Here is a 20,466-nt window from a genome sequence, read left to right as displayed (position 1 = left end):
TACTGTCGCTTTCTATTTCTCCTTCCTTCTTTATCTTTAACGATAGAAAAAAGAATGCAATAAGGAAAATGAGTGCAAAGGTGAGAAAGCAAAATAATAAGTCGCGCGTTGACTATGTTTATTATAAACGCGACTATGCGTAACATAGCTTTATTTAAGATGGAGAAAGACGATGAATGAAAACACGACTTCCTTTCCTCTGGTGCACGAAGAGAAGAAAGAGAGATGCAGGCAAGTGCAAAGTGGAAATAAGTAGAAACGCGTCGAGAAAGGTGGAATGGAAGATTTTCGCGGATAGAACTTGAAAATTACGTTGATACTTTTCCCGCTAAAACCATGCTAATGTTCAGTGATATTAGTATCATTTAATTTCAAAGAGGGATTTTACTTTAAAACGATACACATACGCCGAAATGGAACGACGTTATTTAAAATTCTTTTTGATATAAAATCGAAAGGAAAGAATTGAAATCCACTGGCAACCAATTTTTCGGAACACTCTCGCGAATAGAATAATAAATAAACGATAATCGTATTAGTCGAGATCGCACAAAGTTTGATAAAAAAAGAAAAGAAAGAATGAATGAAAAAGAAAAAAAAAAGAAAAAAAGGTATATATAATTTTGGGGAAAAGGACAACATTTTGAGAGCATTCCATCAGGATTATTTCAATTTAAAACGCACGATCCACGCGACTACGAATAGAATGAGTAGGAAAGAGAAAGAGGGAAGGATGTTGGTTGTCGAGGGTGGAACGTTTTAACGACGCTCGGCGTCAACGTCGGACGACCGCGCGCGGTTAACCGTCGTTTTTTCCCCTTCTCAACGGCGTTCTCGTCGTCGACCTCGTCGTCATCCTCCTCTTTTCCGCGCTCACAGGATCAAGGGGAAAAGAGAGAGAGAGAAAAAAACAGAAAAACGGATGCTTACCAAAGAGACGGTAGGAGTCATGAGCACGAGAGAAAAAATTTACGATCTGAAAGAAGCGAGCCTCTCAAAATAAAACACGCCATTTTTGTAACCCAAGATTGAAAAATTAGTTTATAAATTTTATATATAAATAGGAGGTTTGCGAATGGAAATTTTTCTTCTGCAGAATTGAGTTTCCAATTGTAATTTCGAATTCTAATGTTAAGATAACAAGATACATTTTTTCAGTCAAGTATCATTTTCTCATCTTCGCCGAGAGATCAAAGCGTTGTATTTAATTACTCGATCCTTCATTCTCCGTTCTACGTTTTTTAATGAATATTATTTGCTATACAGACATATGTACGTCTAGATGTAATATTTATTTTTTGACGTTGAATGGTGGCGTCGGCGACGATGCCGAGACTATTAAAATTACACGTCGGCAAAAGGGAAGAGGAAAAGAGGGTGAGAGAAAGAGAGAAAGGGATGTATCGTCGAGGGAGAAGCGAAACGAGCCTTTTGCTCGTCGCTGCAACTGAGTACGAGAACGAGGACAGGAGGGGGGGGGGGGAGGTGGTGAGAAGGGAGGAGAGAGAGGGGGGGATGGAATAGAGAACAGATCCCTTAAGAGAACCGAACAAATGGAAGTATAACAACATTAGTAACTGGAGTAAGAACTGAAAACGAGGAAGGTGCATGTATTACGGGCGCAACTCGTAACAACAGAGGCAAATAGACAGAAGTTGAGTACGCGCGAATGCATTTATTTATGCTAGTACGCGACAAGTTTCTTCCTATGTAAGTAATAAATGCGGAAACGTTAATGACATAATGGCAATATTCTTGAAACTCGATCGAAGAGATGTTGTTTAACAATCGTGAAATTTAAAAACAATAAATTATTATAATCCTTTCGAAAAGAAAAAGTGTCTAGACGAGAAGGAAAGAAATAAGTTTCAAATATAACTAGATTAAAATTAAATTCGTATGATGAAAAGAAAGAAAAGATTTAAAATGTCTAAAAAGGTTGCGACTTTTGTGCGTATGAATCATTACGGTAAGATTATTCGCGAAAAAGAAAGTGAACTTACAATTTAAACGACTCGAAAAGAGGAAGTACATGCATGATGGCATGCAAAAAGGGTAGAGAAAAAAAAGGAGGAAAGGACAGAAGGGAGGTAAAGAAAAAGGTTCTTAAGAAGTCTCTTAAACCACGATGGTATTTCAAGGAACGTTGTCCGAATTGTGTCGCCTTCTCGCTGCTTTATTACGAAGAAAGCTCGTCTCTTTCCGTCACTCTCTCTCTCTCTCTCTCTCTCTCTCTCTCTCTCTCTCTCCTTCTTCATCTTCTCTTCTGCTTATTCGTCGTTCTGTTTTTAGACTAAATCGTTCGTTGTGTAATTTTCTAACTAACTTTCGCTGAGCAGATATTGTTACTCATTGCTTTTGGTTCATTGTTAGCTCAAAAGCAAATTCTTTTGTTCACTTTTCCCCCAGTACCATTTAAACGTATACTATAAGTCAACGAAACGATGAAATTTCTGTTTGCACGTAGTACATACGTCGCTGCGTATAGGCAAATGTTTATTATAAAAACATTTATATATAGTATGCTCTCTCATAAATATTCATCGTGTACTTATCTAATACGTATTGCAATGATATTTAACGAATCGTTACTATACAACAGCTTATAAATCGGCATATGAACTCTATCTTCGTTTTCTTTCGTTATCGTGATCGACGATGTGATCGATTAAAAGGACGAGGTCGCCCCGAGAGCTTTTTCCTATGGAAAATTGCACGCACAGCGCATATAAACCGTTCGAGCGTATTAAACACCGTGACACGACCATCAATTTACCGTAACTCCTTCTCCCACATCCTCCTCCCAGTACTCCCTCCTTAACCTTCCTCCTCGTCCCTCCAGCAGCGCTCCAGTCGCGCGATCCTTCCTTCTTCCTACCGCAAATCGCTCGATACTACGCTAGCGTAGACGAGGAGAACCCAGCCTTCTGCTCCACTTACCACGATTTTTCCTTTTATCGATTACACACGAGCCGTCATACCTAATTTGTAAATCAATTTCAACGTCCTTCTTTCTCCGGCCAAATCACTTTATTATATCGAATCGGGTCATTCGATTGTGCCCGACCGAATGTAACGTCCTTTTCTTCATCGTCCAAATTAATTTCAATCATATTGGGACGACGAAATCCTTCCTACTTATCCAATTGAAATTCTATCAGAATTTCCCTGAAAATTATATCGCGATAATTTTCTAATTCGATTTATCTTCTCATTACTGTCATTATATATAAAAGAAATAATTATTGGAATTTGATATCTGTTAACGTACGTACGAAAGATTGTGCTTAATTAAAACGGAGTGGCGATTCTTCCTTCCTTTCTTCCTTCCATAAACCAACAGAGAGCTCCTCGCTAATTTGTAAATCCGCTCGGCTGTCATTTTCTTTACGATCTGACCTACTTCAGCGATTAGATTGGATTCTTTAGATATGTACGTACGTACGGACATGTATAGATGTACGGACATGAAGGAAGTATAAGGCGTCGCCTCAAATTCTCATAGTCGTTAATTAAAAGTGTATCGGCTGCGTGTTAGAGAGGTAAACTACCTAATGACGATAATTATGTAACGACCGGTTGCGAGTAAAGGAGCAACACCGTATATCGTTCGTAACGCGAGACCAGCATTAGATCGACGATGTAAAAGGTAATTTCAAAGAGATTGAACGGAAAGGGGCAGGACGATAGTAAAATTGAATACAGAAAATAATCAAATAGTCACGGAAAATCGCTAGGATAGATCATAGTTCATTAATAAGAACGTTTGTTCGTTCGACCCGAACGGAAATAATCAGAAATTAATATTTTATAATGAGAATTTAAATGAAATTGTTCAAGAACAAGGAACGTTCGAAAATGATCAAAATTTTCTAAATAAATTGAAAAGATCAATTATTAATTTCTGTCTCGGGTACAGACAACGAAACAAGATGATCGATAAAACGAAATGAAGTTGAGAACGTTCGTAAAGTCTCTCTTTTGTTATATAAATTAAATAATAGCAATCAATAATTAAGAGTTATCAACTTAGCGAGCGGTAAAAAATTTCTTCTTTGAGCCACAATGTGGCTTCTCAGCAAACATTCATTTTTTTCTTTTTATTTACACTTTTATATACACATGGATGTATATATGTATATGACACACAACTAGTCAGATATTTTACCACGCATATATCTCTATTCTTCTCTCCGCTTATTAGTTTGCTTATTGTTAAGTACTTTCATTCTTCATCTTGGCGGTATCGAGTCGCAAGTCATTTAATCAAAAAACGACGAGGCGATAAAAAAAAAGAAAGATGAAAGGAGAGATAGAGAGAGAGAGAGAGAGAGAGAGAGAGAGAGAGAGAGAGAGAGAGAGAGAGAGAGAGAGAGAGAGAGAGAGAGAGAGAGAGAGAGAGAGAGAGAGAGAGAGAGAGAGAGAGAGAGAGAGAGAGAGAGAGAGAGAGAGAGAGAGAGAGAGAGAGAGAGAGAGAGAGAGAGAGAGAGAGAGAGAGAGAGAGGAAAGTAAGGAAAAGGAAGTAAGAAATAAAAAAAAATGTGCGGCATTCATTAGCGATAGAGACGCAGTTCTTTTTTTTTCGTAATCCTGTCGACGAGATCTACGATATACCATAGCAACTATATCGTTATAGCATTCGTTCTCACGCTGTTGGATGTTGAAAAGCCATGTATGCGACAGCGAGTGGTCGGCCATCGTGCATTCCCCGTCATAGTGCTCGTTCACCAGAAAGGTATAAGCGTTCGAATTTCCGCGTTCCGTCGCGAAACTCGACTCGGTTCTATGGTTTCTCACTTTTTCTCCCTTTTGAGTGGACGCTTGTAAGGATACGTACTGCCTGAAAAATCTAGCTGCCTTTTACGTAAACAAAAGAAAATGCAAAAAAAAAGACGAAAATTAAAGAAGACTTACGTTCAATGAACACCTAAGTAAATTCATGGAACTTTATACGAAATGATTTAGATTCGATGGAGAGAGATTTGTTATTAATTTTTGAAAAAAAAAGCTATCCACATCTTGTTCTTTTTAGATAATCAACAAGTTTGCTTATCAAAAGTTAAGAGAGAGATTTATTTTTGTAGATAGAACAAAGTAATTTATTTCTCGGTCGGCCGACAGTACTAATAGCTTCGCGACAGCTGCATCGATGAACTCGCTCCTTCTTTGTCAACATTATAAATAGCAGTAACGGAGATTAGAAAACACGGCATCGATCAAACGAAAGACCCGTGCCCACATTTACAAGGAAAGGAAAATGGTCAAATATCGGCTCCCCGTTTATACGTAAAATCGGCCTATGTGAGAAGAGACGCTGCCGAGTTTGTAGTGTAAACTCAAATTTCCAATCGAAGGGAATGCACAAGGAAGAAGGATCCTCAGACAGCTGTAGTAACTCTGTTTTTTCTTCTTCTTCCCTCTTTCTTTTCGTTCGATGAAGAGAACGAGGGGAGAGAGAGAGAGAGAGAGAGAAACGGAATTCACGTATTTTCGAAGAAGAGCACGAACTACCTACCATCGACTTCGCGTCATCCTTGACGCGTCAAACGCATCGCTGAAAATCCGAAAAGAAGTAGAAGAACTGAAACAAGAAACGTGGGTGAAGAAGCTTTCTCTACTTACCAACGTAAATAGGAATTTTCGCAAATGCTAGACAAGAATCCATCTGGCACTCGAAGAAAAATCCTTTTCCATTTTCATCTCTCATCGATTTTCTAACACGGCTTAGAAAAAGTGTCTTTTAACGATGAAAAAATACGAAAAGAAGAAAAGTTGGACATAAAATCGGATTCATTTTCGAAGCGAATTTCACGCAAACGAAAAGATGCACGATGAGTTAATAATGACTTCCTCCTCGTACTATGAGACCAACTACTCGTTCATTAACGTCTTTTCATCAGATCGCTTGTTAGAAACTCTTCCTTCCACGGCCATTCTGTCCTTTAATTATCGTTCGATCAAAAGGAACGCGGCACGCACCGACGAATGAATTTCCCTAATTACAGCGACACTATCGTCGCGAAGGTCACGAGCCCGCGTTCTCGTGAGAAACCATTTGTTTTCTTTGTTACGCCGGCAAATACCTGCGTAAGATCGAAGATTATTCCCATCGTCGACATATGTAAATACATGGCCCCCAGTCTATACTTAAAACCATACGGAATTCCATTTCATCGAGAGAGAAATAAAAAGTAAAGGGGGAAAAAAGGAATAGCTTTTTATAATGATAACAATAACAATAATTTACGTGTATACGAAAGAATGAGAAAAATGAGTGCCTCCGTTCTCTCGCTACGCACGGATACCATAAATACGTAGGCTGGACAAGACTGGCACACGATATATCCTGCACGTGTTATTCTCGAAGCAGAGGAGCGAAGAAAAGAGAAAGAAGAGGCGACTGCTCTCTTCCCAGCTGACTGGATTCTCGTATGCGTGGGCGATGAAATGCCGACGCAAAGAGCGACAACGCACGACGATGTAGAAAAGAGAGAAAATGAATCAAAATAAAAGGAAGGAGAAACGATAAGACAAGATGGAGTCGACCAGCTTGCTGGAGCAGCGTGTCTACATATATCCTCTTTGTCTCTTTGTCTCTTCACTCGCTCCCTCACTTGTCTTTTCTTATACACATCCTCCATTTTCTTTCGCGGCTTCTGCCCGCATTGGACAAGACACCAGATCGGATAGAAAACGCCTATGGCCTCATAACCATCGACCATCGTCATCGCCATCATCGTGGCCGTCGTGGAATTCGAATTCAGAGATTGCATCTATCTCGAAGCTTGTTTCCCGAGATCTAGCTCGTTTGAAATTACTAATTGCATGGGAGTTTCTCTCTCTCTCTCTCTCTCTCTTTCTCTCTCCCTCTTCATTCATTTTTTATAATAATAACAATTGAATAAGTTTCATATTAACATGAAACTAAGTACGAGAAAGAAAGTAATCGGTAAATCAAAGTAAAAGGCTCGACTTATCCTTTCGGGTAAAGAGGCGTAGAAACAGGGACGAGTGTCGATGAATTATTACTCGGTGCGACTTATGCACGTTCCTACGCGTAATGTACGGAAGAACCTAATTCTCTTGAAGGAAATGAGATGAGACGAGATGTGTGTGTGTGTGTGTGAGAGAGAGAGAGACAGAGAATGTTCTCACCATACATCTCATGAGATCGAACGAAAGGTAAGCTCGAGGCGAAGCACTTACGAACCTTAGCACGGCCCTTATGGCGGTTTGCTTCTAGAATGGAGAGAAATAGCGTTAGCCAGAGAGGTGGGTTCGATGCTGGGAGTAGGTGAGAGGAATCGTCTGCTTTTGCGACGAGAGCACGAAACTCATCGAACATCGAGAGTTCCTACTTCGTTCGTTGTGATTCGAGCTTTGCTAGTCTATCCACCAGCGAACCTCGGTATCAGCGACCAACCATCGAAAGGATTGAGAGAGAAATACGGAGAGAGAGAGAGAGAGAGAGAGAGAGAGAGAGAGAGAGAGAGAGAGAGAGAGAGAGAGAGAGAGAGCGAGGGGACGGGAGGAAGAGGAAATGAGGCGAGATCGAAGGTGCGAGTTGCACGCGAGCAGAAAGCGAATGGAGCCGATGAAAAGCATTTCTCTGGCTCCTCTGATTCAATGTCATCGAATTCGAATTACAAGAGAGGGAAAGGAAATGACGACCTACATTCGAAATGAAACGATCTATCTATCGATCGATCGTTCGTTCGATTCTTCTTCAAGTAGATTTTTGGATTTCGTAAAATTTCTATGAAATACTTTCTTTTTTTATTTTTATAATTTGGTAATTAGTAAAATAACGAACGTAATTATATCGCAATTATGTTGAAATATAGGCGGACCGAATAATACTCCGCTCGAATCCTTCCTATTTTAATTAATAGTTTCCGAGTAATAGAAATACTCGTCTTTTTAATTGACGTTGTTCTCTCAGGTTCTCGAATTAAATAGCTTTTAAGATGTTTGAATTATGTATATAAAGGCAATGTTTCGAGATGCGAAATTCCGATCGTTCTTACGGCTGATAAAAAAAAGATCGGTAGCTTTATAAAAAGCGAGAAAGGAAAAAGGAAAGTGGGAGGAACGTGCGAACCTGGCCTGCGAGAGCAAAGCGAAAGGCAACGAGACGAAAAGCATTCTATAAATTCGCTTTCGGTACCGGTCAATGTTAACGGACGAAAGAGAGAGAGAGAGAGAGAGAGAGAGAGAGAGAGAGAGAGAGAGAGAGACAGACAGACAGAGAAAGAGAGAGAGAGAGAGAGAGAGAGAGGAAAGAAGAGAAAGAAAGAGATCAGTGCCCTCGTTAAAGCGAGCAGTTAAGTGGTACCATAATCGCAACAGGATAGGGATATTACAGCAACCAAGTTGGACACGAAGCTGATGCTTGAAAAATAGCGGCTTAACACGGTTCCTTTCATATTGATGCGAGCTATGGCCCGAAGCTAAATTTGCTTTTCGAATTCGCAATATAATGTACGTAACGCGCTTAACGACGAGTTATTAGCTTTCGAGATAATCATTAGCTTTTTACGTCGTTTATTGACGAATTGAAGTCATACTATCTATCTGTAAATATGAAAACATCTGATATTATTGAAGTAAAATGAAATTGATAACGAAAGTGTCAAGAAAAATTATGTTATTATTATGTTAGTGAGTCGCTCTTTGAAAAGTTTACGCCTTTTTGTAATCCTGTCACAAATCTATTAACGCGGTACGATCGTAACAAAGGGAAATGCCAGTTTTCTTCGTTGACTCGTTAAAATCAATAACGTATGACCATAAATACGTTTCTACGACGTTGAACATATAAAACGTTGTGTCGGTCTCACTAAAGATATTTTTTCTTCAAGAACATAGTCCTTCTATTCCTTTCTTTTTTTCCTACGTTTATGTCCCTGTCGAGAGTGCAACTCTCCTCCTCTTTTTATTTTTTTCACGCTTATCCTATATCGACGAGAAAAGGTACTTAAAGGCTAATGTACAAGTTAAAAGCATAGGGCCAACGAAGCTTACTTTACTACATTACTAACGATTACTACGACTCTTGCGAATACGTCATTCGTCCTTCAGAATATTATGACTCATTCTATAAATTTGTCTACGTGTTAATGCACGTGGTCGGACAAGTTTTATTACTTTCGATTAAATTCAAAGAACTTGGAATGGAAAAATTAGATTAAAATGGTTAGTATATGTTATATACAGATTCATATATAGATTTAAGGTAAAGCGAGAATAGAAAAGCATTAGAAAGTAAAAATTTTATTTCAAGATGGTAGATAATATGGAATAAAGATATAAAACGACAGAGAAGAAGAAAGAAAGAGGCAAAATTTCGAGAGGTGGGAATGGAAAAGAAAAAGCAGGAAGAACGACCAGAACGAGCAACCTTTATCTAATTAGTTCCTTCGAGTAGCATGAAACCGGAGCGATTCCAAACTCTGAACTCGTAAACGGCTACGTCTTCGAGGTTAAAAGGATGCTTTTTCTTCTTTCTCTCTCTCCCTCTCTCTCTCTCTCTCTTTCTATCTCTTAGCGTTCCTGCCAAGGGTACTTCGAGCTAATTGTCGTCCTCTTGCCTAGGCAAACGATAAATTCTTCGGCGGCTGCACGCCGATTTTACCGATTCTCGAACGTTTCTAAGAGATGAACGGAGAAAGCGAAGAGAAAAGGAAAAGAAAGGAAAGAGAGAGAAAGAAAGAGAGAGGTAAAAGGTGTTAGAATGGTATCCTCTCGTCGTCTTCCACCACCTACACCGCTTTATTCTGATCCGGCAAATAGACGTTAACTCGACATTCACGAAAACGACTGTCGGTAGAAGAACGATTTCGACTAACAAGCTGCAAAGCTGAAACCCCTTTTCGCGCTAGAACGAACATCTTCTCTCTCGCTCTCTTTCACACACACATACACACACACACGTACACGTACACGATCTCCATCCAAACTCCTTGTCGTTTCGTCTTTCTCACCGTTCTTGAGAACTCCATACACGCTTCTTGATGACGCCTTCCTCGCGCGGTCTACTCATTAGACGACGTTACCTTCGTCTCTTGGCACTAATATTCGTCACTCGTGTAGTGTTGAAACTTTTGCTGCATGCAGAGAGAGAGAAAGAGAGAGAGGAGAGAGAGAGAGAGAGAGAGAGAGAGAGAGAGAGAGAGAGAGAGAGAGAGAAAGAGGAGAGAAGTTATCGAGACGACGAATCGTAATAGAGAACGAATATACGTATTTGATATTGGGACAAGGCGTCAAAGATATATGCTTCCTCTGCTATTAGGCTCTTCATGCGACCCTAATGTTTTTTCAGCGTATAATGTCAGAAGGCGTTGCTCTTTAAGAGACCCATGGCCTGTATTCTTCCTCCCCTTCGATTCTTTATATGCATGCCTAGACTTGACTTTATCTTCCAATTCGATAATACACTTGTTAAAAGATGTGTTTATGGTTTAAATTCATCGTACTGATATATTTTAGATGAAACGAATTGAACAATTAGAAAAATAATCTTCCGACAATGAAAATAAAACTGGGTGAATACATTTTGTGAAGAATTATGTATGCAACGGTCGAAAAGAAAGAATAACACGTTACTCGTTCGAGTGTATTCGATGGTTTAGCCTGTAAAACAACTATCTGAAAAACATTGCTTTTTACCATGTCGTTGCTGATAGCATACCGAATGACAAAGTAAAATCTCGAATTTTGATTCGTGGACATGCTCGGCACTGTTTTTTATCACCGATACTCACAACGACCATACCATTCTGTACTTTTGTAAACAGCGTTATTATTTTTCTGGCTAAAGGTAAACGGCAGTCTTCTGGTTGATATTGTTTCGACAAAAATTAACAAGACTTGTTACGGCTACGTTATCATGCGAAATGTCACTAAAAACGAACGTGATAAAAATTTGAAAAAACATTTGACGAAAATTTATTGCCAATTGAACGTGATAAAATATTAAAAAGGAAATAAAAATTAAGAACTTGTATATGCTCGTTAAATCGTCGTAAAATAAGTTTTGAAAATAATGGCAGAGACTACACTGACGAGTGCGTATTCACTGGATAGAAAATGTCCATACAAGAGTCATTTCCAATCTCTACTAATTATAAAGTAATATAAATACAATGAATAACATATATAAATAAATTCTCAATAATTGCATTCAATTCGTACCTTTCGAAATTAAATAATAAAATGTTGTTCGATATTCTGGCTGAACTATAAATGAAAGAGAGAAAGGAAATTTGAGAGGATATGAGTGTCACTACCACCGTTGGGGGGTGTCTATTTTAAAAATAATTTTTTTATTAACTCCAGGGTACTTCGAAAGGCGCCGCCAAAGAAAAGGGCGACGTTGGAGAGGCGAAATAACTCGGAGGAGGAAGCGGCGGAGGAAGAGTAATAGGAGGAGGAGGAGGAGGAGGAGGAGGAACGAACGAATAGGTCGGCGTCATCTGCGTCGCATGACGAATGTTACGGCTAAGAAATGGATGAGTGCCTCCATACATCACGGAGATAATTATATTATTCTCCTTGGTGTTCGTATTTATAGATACAGATATGGTCGGCTTGTGTGAACGCGTAAACCAGGGAGATATGCCTTGTCACTCCATCAATCCATCCTCCTTCTCTTTCTGTTCCTTTCAATCTTCCTTAGAGTCGATGTTGAATATAATGTTGTAAGATAACGGAAAATAGATACTTTTTCGAAGGATCCAGCGACACTTATCTTTCCTTAAAATTTTCTATTTTCGTGTACATGCCTACATTCATATTTTAATGTGCCTTTGAGTTTTAAATAAAATCCGTTGGTCCTCGACTGCAGCGAAATCTTTCATTAAATCTCGAGTCAATGTATAGAGACCTTATCTTACCTGTCACGACGTCAACCCTCAACGACTCTCTTTTGAGAATAAAATAAAAGGGGAAAAAAAGAAGAGAAAGGTCAAAAAGTTACGAGCATTAAATGACCGTTTCGCAGGGCACAAAGAATCGTTTGTACTATTCGTTATACCGATGGATCGACATGGTCACACAATTACTTAGGATGGAGAAAGAGTAAAAGAGAGAGAGAGAGAGAGAGAGGGGGGGGGGAGTAGACTCCAACTACTCTCTGGTCGTTGTTCGTAGCTGAAAGTGCATTTACATCGATCAACGACGACTTCTTGGAGACCTCGAACAGCCATTGTCGTGGCTGATGCACGTTGATTCACGGATTGTCGAGGCCACTCGTAGGTGCTTACGTAGGGCTCTTAAAGCCCTGCCTCGCAGAAAGCAAACTTTACTGCCTACCGACGCGTACACTTTAATTCAAAAGTATTCTTTAATATCACTGCAGTTAAACGATCTTACGATGATTATATTATAATACAAAAATTTTCTATTTTTTATCCAAAAGATTTTTTTTTTAAATATATTTGATAAAAAACATATTTGATTGTTTTATAAACGATCATGAAAATCAATGTCGAAAGATTTGAAAAAAAGAATTTTAAGTCGTTTGGTCGTTTTAAAAATTAAAGGAACACTTTTATCGTATTTCGATCTCTTTTAGTTTGCTCGAGTAATCCGTCCTTTTTGTTCCCTTTTGCTTCTAACTCGTCTAACTCGAGATTGTAAGTCGGAGGATGTCTGAAAGACGTTGAATCGATCTTCTTCGTTTTTCCTTCGTCTCCTCGAGTCCGAAACTTCCTTCCTTCCTTCCTTCCTTCGTTGCTTCCTTCGTTGCTTCGTTGCTTTCTTCCATGCTTCCTTCGTTGGTTCCAACGGCGAAGCATCGAGAGCGACTTAACGAGGAAACTTCGAAGTAAAATCGCGGAAGTGTTGCCCTTTTGCACCGCATTTAAGGATAAACTCGTCCTTAATGGTACTTTATAATTCCAAGACGGCTCGACGTGTTTCCGAACGGGGGTGCGATGCAATAACGAACATTACATAAACTTTTACCACTCTCCCCCGTCTCACTTCTCACTCCATATCCTTATTTCCACCGTTACCTTTAACCTCTACTTCTTCGTACTTCGGTGAGTCATTTACAAGGCATGCACTTTTTGTCTGATCCTTTCTTTCTTTTTTTTTTTTTTCTATTCTTTTTTTATTTTTATTTTATGCTACATTCCGGCCACCTGAGCTAACAGAAAAGCTACATCAATGTCGAGATCGATTGCTCTCGCTTGCAACCCGGCGTAGGATACCGATATTCAATTAATCATTTCGATTCATATCGCGGGGTTTTAGCATGCGACAAAAGCTCGAATCGATGGATACTGGCGAGGCGTGATGGAACGAAGCAGAACACAATACGTTTACCAGCGACGAAAATTTCTCTCAACAAAAGCCACGCGCCCGCTTTTTCTCTCCCTCTTCCCCCCCCCTCCCCCCTCTTTACCCCTTTTATCTCTTTCTCTTTCTATTAGACCACGGGAAAGTCGAAACGCGACACTGGTTCACCTCGTGCGTAAACCACATCGATAATAATTGTACGTGAGATTGTATGTGTGGGTGTATGTGAAAGAGGATGATTCGACCCGCCACGGGACCAATTCAAAATTAGCAAGTCAAAGAGGGATGCTTTTTCGTCGTTTGTCGGTTCTGCTCGTCCCTCGGACAACAGGTATATAATGCTGTACACTCGCGGGAATTATTTTCGTTCTTTTACGTAAAAGCGTCACAATATACTTACGTCATCTACATACACTCGTATACTTTCCGTAACCGCGAGGCAAATTAAAGAGCCGATTACGGTCTGATTAATAATATATCAAATGAATAAATTATTATAAGCATTTTGATATCGTTTTTTTCTCTTTTTCTTTTTTACGCGAAACAAAGAAAAAAGGAAAGAAACTCTGAGAAAGGAGGTCAACAAATCGAAAGAATAAAATCAGGTTCCATTTGAAGAGAGTTTCGGTTCTAATCCTTTTGGTATTCATACGGAAACGTAGCAAAAGATAAAAGGAAAAAATAAAGAAAGAAACGATAGGAATTTGCACAAGAGGGCGTCGATAATAATCTTAGAGAGTAAGGGAAGCAAACATCAAGGAGCAGAGCGAATCATCCAGCATGGGGGCCAATTCGGAATTAGCAAGTCAAAGAGAGGGATACGTTCGTTCTTTCTCTCTCTTCTCGCCGTTTCTCGCGGATAATGCGTACCTCCGTCGCGTCGAAATGATGGTTTTTGGGGAGCAGCTTAATCTCGTCGTCCTCCTCAAATTGCCGGCTTGTCCACCAGCCTGCTCGCGACTCTGCCCCGTCGTAATTTGTAAGTACGCCTCTCTTCCATCTCACTTTCTCTCTTTCCCTTTCTATTACACGTCACGAATCACCCTTTGTCCGTCCTACTTCCCAGAACGACGTATCCGTACTCTTTGTCTCTTTCTATCCATAGTGACCACTCGTTCATTTATATATCCCCCATCTCTCTTTCTCTCTCTCCGTCTTTTACGAGTCGAAATTATAGATCGTATCGGACACGAGGCCTGTACGACCAACGTTTTCTCTATCGATTAGCATTCTTTTCGATGATCATTACCGGTGTCTCCTCTCCTATAGGAAGAACCAAAAGTCGAATGGCATTCACTGCCATCCGATGGCAATTAACGAGCGTCACGAGACTCTGCTGTCTCTTGGTATGCCCATAGGCCTGTGGGCGTGACTTCTCCTACTCTTCCCTCGCTCTCCTCTTCATTCGTTTAGTATTTTCGTTCCTTCTTCTCACAGTGCATCGACAAAATCGACATTTGTCGAAAGTGTTGAAAACGTTGTAAAACGGCACACGATCTGTCCTTTCGAAATCGAATTAAAACACTGAAATCTGGCTTCTTTCAATACATGTTTTTAATACGCACGTAGTAAACCTGTCCAAAAAAAAAAGAAAAAAAAAAAAAAAACAATTAAAAGATATAAGATAATTCAAATAATCGGTTTAGATATTCCAAGTTCCATCGGATAATTTTCCACAATGTTCTAAATCGCAAACATGTAAAGATTGAGTCCTTTACACGCCGTTATGAGTTAGATATCGACAGATTAGTTGCCGACAGGCTACATCGACGTGCATGTCCATTTAATAATTAACGATAATGTCCATTCGCCGAAAATCACAAGGAATTAATCGTACCAAATGAACGACATGTATTAACGCCCATCTAATTAAGCGTCTCTTTCGGCGAACAATCATTGTTGGAACCGCTAGTAAATCTAAGGCCTTTGATCTCCTCGAAAATGTAAGCCGCCTGTGTCCTGTTAATTAGAGAAATCGATCGTACGAATCACTTTGATCTTATTTCGAATAAATCAAATATAAATAACGTATGGATTTTACAGATCGATTGAGAGACAATAAATTCGAGCATAATAATTACATCGGCTCACATTTAATCTAATTAGTATTTTTCGTAATAAGGATAAAATATTAAAAAGAGACGAAGAAGAAGATCTACGAAGCTATGATACAATACTTGCAACAAAATTTGTATATAACCTGTTAAACAGTCTCGACGAGGGTGCGAACAAGTGTTTCAGAGTTTATTCCGGATTAGGATAATTGGGCTTTGGGAACGAGCTAAAGCGAGAGAGAGAGAGAGAGAGAGAGAGAGAGAGAGAGAGAGAGAGAGAGAGAGAGAGAGGAAGAGAGGGAGGGATTGTCACACCCAGCGGCCCGTTAATTCTACCAACGATCTAGATTTTGCTAATTGGTATTATCGAGGCTTTAGCTGGCTAATTATATTAATTTACGCATCGGTCAGCCCGTGGTCGTCGTTGTTGCGGTGAAAACATTTTCATCCGGATTTATATCCAGAATCCTTTTTTCCTGATGCATGCATCTTTGTCTCTCTTATTCTTTCGTTACTAGTTAAGATAGTAAAGAAAAGAAAGTTTAAAGATCATCCTATATAAATATCGAAGAATAATATCTATTTGGATGATATGTTGAAGAAGAAATCAAATGTTAGAAGAAAATGGTTTGTTGAACTTCCAAGTTTTATCGGTATGTTCATTATGGAGTCCGTTTTTGGTACTTCTAACACGAAGGAATGAGAGCATTCGTTATTTTGACTGGAATTCCGTACTTGGCACGTATCGCATTGAGGTCGAATACCCGCAGAGGTGAAAAACTTTCGCGAATATAACCGGCATCGTGGGCGGAAACGCTAAGAAATACGTGATTCGCTTGTGGTAGGAATGCATTGGGATGCGCACGACGTTCACATTTTCTAAGCATACGGTCAACGTTAGTACACGCGTTGCCTTTCATAGAGAGCTGAGATGGATTAAAGTATTAAAATACAAATCATGATATAAGTACGTTAAAAAAAAAGATATGTTTACGAGTTAATTATAAAGTCAAAACGTTGGATCCATAATATTCCATACGGATTTTGTATTCGTAAAGAAAAGCAAGAAAAGTTGATCGAAGCGTATAATTTTCCTGGCGAGTAGGTAAGTACATTTTCACTGACAAATAATTAAGCAAAACCTCATCGTCTAACGAGCGTGTATGAATGAAACTCGTAGAAATTATTGTGCGAGACATGCGATCGAATAATAAGAAAATTGATTATAAATTATGAATTAGCGTCCGAAAAGCGTGAACGGGAAGAGAAGTTGTGAAACTATCGAATAATAAATCAGATCGATATGTCTCCTTGTCCATGTACCTGTACGCGACTTTTCTCATACGTAAAAGCACAAGAGTTTTGCTCGTTGAGGAATATACCGAAGAGATTGGTATCGCGTGGCTCGCGTTAGTCGACTAGTATTCAGTAGTGGGTAGACTCCTGGCCGACGTGAGAGGTCGTGCAGCTATTGAATATCGATCTTTATTGTAGCCTTATTTATTGGATTATTTAGACCTTGATCTCTTTCCGTTGCCCATTTGAAAATCGCCACATTATGTAATTCTATCAGCGTCATCGAAAACGCAATAATTTTCTATATCAAAGTATATTCGAATAAATCTCACATTTTTTATCGAGTTCGATTTAATCGAATTTATTAGAAAAGAAAAAAAAATTAATGAATAAAAAAATTAAGACAGCAAAAATTACGTATTTCTGTGATGCTCGCATCTTAATTTAAATACAATTGACTTGAACGTTGTTTTATCTTAATTAACAAGCAATATCTGACGCGAGAAATTAGTGTAAAAAGTCGTTGTTATCAGCCGAAAGAACGAAGCTTGCTCGTATATCATTCTTTCTTACTTTTTCTCGAGCAACACTTTCCTTTCGAAGGGCGCCTTGCGTTTTCGTCTATAGTCGAGTCACGCCATTCTGAAGACAAACTCACTCAAGGGGGGTTCGTTTAGAATTCAGAAAAAGCACGAGAGGAAGCTAGAAGACAGTGCCGAAAGAGAGTACGATATATATATATATATATATATATATATATATATATATATATAAATGTTGTCAATGGGTAACACTACCGGTAAGGAAAGGAACGTCTCGTGCAAGAAAATGGCTCCCGTTGTGTCGAAATATCCATAAAATAGTCGGACTAGAAAATTTGAAAGGACTCGAGAAGAAAAGAAAGGGGTGGAAAAGTCGACGGATTGTTTTCGTGTGGAAAACAGACGGCCGGGATTGGAAAAGAGAAAGATAGCGAGATAGAGAGAGAGAGAGGGGGGGGGGTTAGGAGGGAGGGAGGGGGAGAGAAAGAAAAGTGTTCGAGCGTCATACGATTTCCATGTAAAGAAAATAAAAGAAAAGAAAGGAAGAGAAGAAAAATGTGTGTAGGTGTGCGTGTATGGGTGTGTTTGTGAAAGAAAGAAAAAGAAACAAAAGTAGAGAGAAAACGCGACCAAGAAGGGGGTGTGTTTCTTGGACCAGACGACGAAGCTGAAACGAAGAAGAAAAGCTTCCGAGAAGCTTAAAGGAGATAGTCGGTAAAAGATCTTTGCCGTAGGACAAGCGCGTAACGTATAGCTTGGCCTTCTCGTTTCTTCTTTTTTTTTATCTTCGCTCACTATCTCTCTTGGTTCTCTTTCTCTCTTTTCCTCTCGACAAAGATCTTTTCTCACTTTACAAAAGAAACCATTTCTCAAGTTATGGAAATTCGGTACGTCCGGGTCAAAAACTTTCGAAATCGATGCAACATACACGGTCTCGCGAAAAGATCGTCTTATATCTGCCGTCTTCTCTTTCCGCCTTTTCTCTTTGAAACGACGAGAATTTTACGTCAATTCTTCGTTCTTACGAATTTCGACGAACTCGGACATTCTCAAACTTCGATTCAAATTTTACGAACGCTAACTTGAATCCATAGATCGAAAGGATCAAAGTGTTTCGCTTCTACTCCACATGTATTCGTCTAATTTATTCGTCGAACCATACAAATACGTTTTCAAGTAGAAACAACTTCAAGATATGTTCATTTTATGGAAACGAAAGTAATTAAAGGCAAACAAATCTGTTATTAATTACTTTGCTTTATATATAACCGATGATGAAATAGTTCCATCGATAAAATCGATACTGTCGAAGATCGATCGTTGCCGCTCGTTTTAAAAGTCAAGCGGAATGTTTCAAAGTGCTTTACTGTCGTAGTATGATTGATTATTAGCACGATTTCCGTATCGCTCGTAGGACTAAAATCAACGAGAGGCGGTGTAAAAATTACATCGTGTTCTCGATAATATCGCCATTGTACGTTTTTGGCCTTCGATGACCCAACGGAAAGAGAGGGAGGGAGGGAGGGAGGGAGGGAGGGAGGGAGAGAGAGAGAGAGAGAGAGAGAGGGAGAGAGAGAGAGAGAGAGAGAGAGAGAGAGAGAGAGAGAGAGAGAGAGAGAGAGAGAGAGAGAGAGAGAGAGAGAGAGAGAAAGGGAGCGCGCACGCGCAAGTAGTCTTTGCGGTAACCTGTGCACAAACGCATCCACACAAACCGTCGGTATTTATACAGGACGTATTTGTATTTATGATTAGGCAAATTTTAGTACAACATTCGTCCAAATTACGAGAGATAAGAACAAAAAAGAGAGAAGAAAATAAAAGATATAAGAGGAAGTCTAGACTGCTCATAAACAAATAGATCGATAAAATAATGTAAAGAATAGAATAGAAAGATTTCGTAAGGAATCAACGAGAATCAATAATTAAAATAAAATAGTCTTTGATCTTCTTACAAGTCAATAGTAATGTCGATATTTGTAAAAAATTTAATTACAAACTGTCACGCACACGCAATATCATGAACACACGAATTGTAATTATTTTCTTTTCAAATATAGCGTGGGCGTGCTCCCTATTTCAGATAAAATATTCGTTTTACTTTCCATCCTTTGAAAGAAAATTCTTGAGAAGGGAAATACCATATTCATCGACTTACAAAAATGTTGGATCGAGGATGCTAGAGGAAAACCACGGAAGTCTCATCTGCGCGTTTCATTTCCGGCACGTGACGAAGAAATATCTCGTTCGAAGTTTGGAAAGAAAAAAGAAGAAAGGAGAAATGGAAAAGGAGAAATAATAACAGAGAGATAGAGAGAGGGAGAAGCAAAATGCATTTCGATTCTCAGGCAAAAGCCGAAAAATACGCTCGAATTCATTTCTAGCAATAAAGATGGAAGGATACTTGTCTCTGCGAGAAACCGATTTCGTCTTTTTCTCTTTGCCTCTTTCTCTTCCTCTCTCTCTCTCTCTCTCTCTCTCTCTCTCTTTCTCCCACCTTTCGCTGATGCACGCAACGAGGTAGAGGGAGTAAGAGAAATTTACGCACATAGACGGGAATATATAGCTTCCGCAAGACGTCTCCGTGGTAAAAGTTACACCTCGAACGATTCATCTCGGCGAACACTTTATCGCGCATCATTTCCGCGTCACATTTTTTAGCGGCTCGCTCGGCGACGCTTTCGAAGGAGATACGCTTGTGAATTCGTTCCAAGATTTACAGAGGTTTACTCCCTTGCACTTTCGTCCTCTCAGATATCGTTGAGAAAAAGAGAGAGAGAGAGAGAGAGAGAGAGGGGGGGAGGAGAGGGAGAGAGAGAAGGAACGAATGGCCGAAGTGAGCCGTCGCGGAGAGCCGCGTAAAGAGTTTCGTTCTCAACTTTTCTTATTTCCGGCTGGAACAGAGACGACACGACAATGCTCTTAAATTCTTCTCTCTACCTTTGGCGAATTGGATGTCGACGGTCCATAGCACGAACTCACGTACAAAAGCTACCTTGACCGATCGACGAAAGGTGATTCTTGTTCCGTCAATGTTGCTTATACGTATTCTTTCTTTTTCCCCATTAAGAACAAATATTATTTCAACTAAATGCGATAAACCTTTAAAACAATATTTTCGATATTAGTTAGTAAAAATCAATCATTTTCTTAAACGAATCGTTCACTCGTCTCTTCGTTTTCATTTCCCTTCAATTGCCTATGTATAATAATCTATATAATTTAAGCTGTATCAATCGATTTTATATTAATTTATTTGATAATAAATCAAGATT

General features: G+C 39.3%; 1 protein-coding gene across 8 annotated transcripts in view; it reads right to left on the bottom strand.

Annotated features, from left to right (window-relative positions):
- The window catches only part of olf413 (DBH like monooxygenase olf413), a 270,504-nt gene that overhangs the window by 126,772 nt on the left and 123,266 nt on the right, over positions 1-20,466 (bottom strand). The window lies entirely within an intron of this gene.

This window comes from Vespa mandarinia, chromosome 7, assembly GCF_050613455.1.
Source record: "Vespa mandarinia isolate Hongniang chromosome 7, ASM5061345v1, whole genome shotgun sequence".
NCBI classification, from domain to species: domain Eukaryota; kingdom Metazoa; phylum Arthropoda; class Insecta; order Hymenoptera; family Vespidae; genus Vespa; species Vespa mandarinia.
Note: the sequence above shows the minus strand (reverse complement) of the source record. Positions and strands in the feature narration are given on the sequence as shown.